This window comes from Asparagus officinalis, chromosome 3 (assembly GCF_001876935.1).
Source record: "Asparagus officinalis chromosome 3, Aspof.V1, whole genome shotgun sequence".
NCBI lineage: Eukaryota > Viridiplantae > Streptophyta > Magnoliopsida > Asparagales > Asparagaceae > Asparagus > Asparagus officinalis.
Genome location: NC_033796.1, coordinates 74,259,942 through 74,263,639, shown reverse-complemented (window position 1 = coordinate 74,263,639; position 3,698 = coordinate 74,259,942).

Genomic DNA, 3,698 nt, shown 5'->3' with positions numbered 1-3,698 from the left:
CATATAAATGAAAATTGATAAAAGTAAAGATTTCTTTTCCCCAATGACATTTTATTTATTTGCTTTTCCCCAATGACATTTTATTTATTTGCACATGATATGTAGAGGATCCGGTAATAAAAGGTTTCATGGGGAGTTTTCGAGACACCACGAAGTACAAGAGAATTATGTGAGATAAATACAATTTAGGGAGTTGTGTGAAAACCCTCAAAAGTCCATGCAGGATTTGTGAAATCAACCTAAGAATTCCAGAAAATTATACATGAAGGGAGGAGAATTCTGACATTTGGTCAACATATAATTTAAAGCTAGCTATTACTATTTTCTAACTATTAATTAGCAACACATACTGATACTTATTAGTAATTTCATGTTGTGTAATGATTGTTCTAATTCAAAATTAATATTCAGACGTTTATCATGTCCTCTTTGCACTTTATAATTTTCTATATAAGGGCATCTCCAACCCATCGCATCAAAATGGTGCAAATTTTGCACCAAAATGGTACAAATTTTGCACCAAAATGGTACAAAAGTCACATCTAACAGTAATTCATCTCCAACCCATTACACCATTTTTTGCACCAAAAAAGAATATTCTCAGTATATTCTTTTCTATCTACTTTTATATTATTATTTTTTATTCCCTATATTTTTAACTATTTCAACAATTAACCCCACATATCAAATTTTATTTTTTTCACATATTTTCAAACAAAATAATTTATTATTTAAAAAATTAAACTAATAAAACAATAAAATATTATTTTATTAATTAAAATTACTTGATTGCTAAAATATTATATTTTTATTATTGATATTGCCAAAATATTACATTTAAGAACACAACAGAAAATAAAATACAAGAAAATAATTAAACATTAACAACAATGTAAAAATTATAAATTTAATATGCACTTAACTATCTGAAATAGTGTATTCCTCCCATAAATGATCTATCAATGCATTACGAAGCGCAATATGGGCATTTTTATCCTTGATTTGTCTGTAACGTGTAATAAATTGAGTAAATCTTATAGTTTCATCTGCTACAATATCAACTTCTGGTGTTGGTGCTTCCCTCACTTCTTGAATTGGTGCATAAAGATCACGTTCATCCTCGATTATCATATTGTGCATAATAATGCATGCAGTCATTATGTCATGTAATACATGTTTTCAATTGTTGTTGTCTCACCTATTTTAACGTATTCGTTCGTAGCATCAGCTGGTAGACCGTATGCCAACATGCGAAAAATAGCTGTTACTTTCTGTAATGGTGATAATCCCATTCTACCAAGTCCATCACTTCGTTGTTGGAAGTAATAGTTATGATCTTTCACTGCATCAACAATACGAAGGAACAAACTTCTTGACATCCGATATCGACGACGAAACATATCTTCTCCAAAATGTGGATTATCGGCAAAGTAATCTATGACCAAATTCTGATGCGCAGTTTCTCGATCGTGGTTGATCACTGCATGACCGGGAATCGAGCCACCATGGATCGGTTGGTAGTTTTGTTGACGTAAATTGTTAGCGAGGATCATGTTGTTGTTGATGTACTCACAAATTATTTCTTCGGTTTCATCAATCTCTGTAATGATATTGGATAGAAATTATCATCATCCGAAGATGAAGATGATGATAAATATGATGGACCTCCAGCATCGAAATTTATTTTTAAAGTAAGAAAAGAATGACTGAAGTATGCAGAAATGGAGAATAATAATTTTAACACAACAACGAATAATTATGTGGATGTACCTAATCTAGTATGCTATTTATAAAACTTTACTTAGCTGTATACATTGAACAATGTGTAAAGTTGAGCTGATTTCAGAAAATGCTTTTCAACTGTTATCAATTTATCACAAAATTCAAATTTGCTTCGCTATATACGTTGGACAATGTGTAAAACTGAGTTGATTTTAAAAAATATTTCCCACTCGTATAAAGCTTTCACACAATTCAAGGAAAGCTGAGCTGTGTATACGTTGTACAATGTGTCAAGCTGACCTGATTTTAGAAAATGATTCCCACTCGTATAAAGCTTTCACGTAATTCAAGGAAAGCTGATCTGTGTATACGTTGGACAATGTGTAAAGCTGACCTGATTTCAAAAAATGATTCCTACTCGTATAAAGCTTTCACACAATTCATGGAAAGCTAAGCTGTGTATATGTTAGACAATGTGTAAAGCTGACCTGATTTTAAAAAATGATTCCCACTCGTATAAAGCTTTCACACAATTCAAGGAAAGCTGAGCTATGTATACGTTGGACAATGTGTAAAGCTGACCTGATTTCAAAAAATGACTCCCACTCGTATAAAGCTTTCACACAATTCAAGGAAAGCTGAGCTCTGTATACATTGGACAATGTGTCAAGCTGACCTGATTTCAAAACATGATTCCCACCGACAACGTTGGGCAATGTGTAAAGCTGATCAGTTTGTACACAACAATTCAATTTCAAATGTTGACCACCGATAAATTCAAATTCAAATTCAAATTCAAATTCAAACAAAAAAAAAACAAATTTGGATTGGCTATAAATAACATTCACGAATTCTACTTCAAACCACCCAATTCGAAGTATTTCTTAAAAGTATTTATAATCTCCAAACCAACAACTTTTTACAAAAAAATGTCTGTTCGATCATCTGGATACACGGTTACTGAAGATGTGCTCCTTTGTCAAGTATTCTTGGATATTTCTCAAAACCCTATTATCGGTAGAAACCAGTCTCGAGATGCATTTTGGTCTCGTGTGGAGGACAAATATAATGAACTTCGAGATCAACATTTTGAGGTGCGTACGAGCCGATCAATTCGTTCTCGAATGGAAATCATAAGTAATGAAGTCAGGAAATTGAATGCGTGTTTGAGACAAGTAGAGAATCTGAATCCAAGTGGTGCTTCAGATGAAGATATTGTAAGTATTCTATTAATTATCGTTTGAAATTTATTATTATTGTTGAAATACATAACTTGATGTTCACTATAATTTGCAATTAGTTCGAGCAAAGATGTTATTTATGCAAGAACCAAAGTACAAAAAAGGTTTTAAATTTGATCATGTCTGGAATATGGTTAAAATTTTCAAAAAATTTAAAGATGATGTCCCCAAAGCAAGACAAGTTGGTCGAAGACAACCCCAAAGTGTGAACTTCGACTCATCACAATCAGATAACCCCACTCCGGAATCTCCTATATCAACATCTCCTGGACTGTCATCATTTACTTCATCTGAACGACCTATTAGGGTAAAAAAGCCAAATTGAAAAGGAAAAATGATGATCATGAGTCAAGTGTAGTGGACTCTATCGAGACCTCCAATAACCGACTTATAGACAGGTTAGACAAGGCGAGCTTGGACATGCAAGTAGCATTTGATATCGAACGAGAAAAGATAGCCATGAAAAAAGATAGAGATGAATAAAAAATTATAATGAAAGATTTGAATTCCATTGCTGATCCAAACGTGCGTGAGTACGTTCAATCTCAACAGATTAAAACAATACAAAAAAGAAATCAACAAGAACAAGAGTCTGCTTCTAACTTTGGCAATTATTTTAATGATATTGGACACTCTGGCCCCGATCTACCAGATTATTGAGAGTTATTTGTCCATCTTATGTAATGTTCCATGTTTAGTTTGTATTTTATGTTTTATTTTAATGAAGTTTTATAT